Below are 659 nucleotides of genomic sequence, written 5' to 3'. Positions count from 1 at the left end.
TTATATCTCACGAATTAAAGTTATGGAAAGTTAGGGTTTCATCCCAAATTGGGGATTTTAGATCTAATGGTTAAATTGATGATTAATAAAGTTTATTCAGTAATTGGGGAATGGAATTGAACTTCTTAAGCATTGTGTTAACGATTCTATCCTTGAAATTCCCATTTTGCCCTTGTGGGCTTGGTTTCCTCTTTAAAAGGGTTGTTTTCGATTTGAATAATATAGTAGTAATATGGGTATCATTAGTTAGACTTTGATTAGCAAAAGGTATGTATGGATTGAATTCACGGGAGAAAGCATGATTAGGTCTTCAGACATAATGTTAGGATGGATATACTCTTAGGTTGGTAGGACTTCTGTTTATGTGGGCTTGCCGCTGTTATTTTATTCATTGTGACATGTGGTGTACTTGTTGATGTGATTGTAGTGATGTGGGGTGATAGATTCACTATGGTGATTGAAACTCTATGTTGATTCCATTGCCATAGTTGTTGTGATTTATGCAAGTTTTGATATGTTTTTTTGATGCTTTGTGATCTCTATAGCATATTCATTGGCTCGATTATATTGATTTCTCATTCTTGCATTCATACATTCATGCATGCTGGAAATGTTTTGGAAAACAGAGTGATGAAAGGATCATGGAACAATTGATGGAA

This window comes from Lycium ferocissimum, chromosome 12, assembly GCF_029784015.1.
Source record: "Lycium ferocissimum isolate CSIRO_LF1 chromosome 12, AGI_CSIRO_Lferr_CH_V1, whole genome shotgun sequence".
In the NCBI taxonomy this organism is placed as follows: Eukaryota; Viridiplantae; Streptophyta; class Magnoliopsida; order Solanales; family Solanaceae; genus Lycium; species Lycium ferocissimum.
This window is presented reverse-complemented; position numbering follows the sequence as displayed.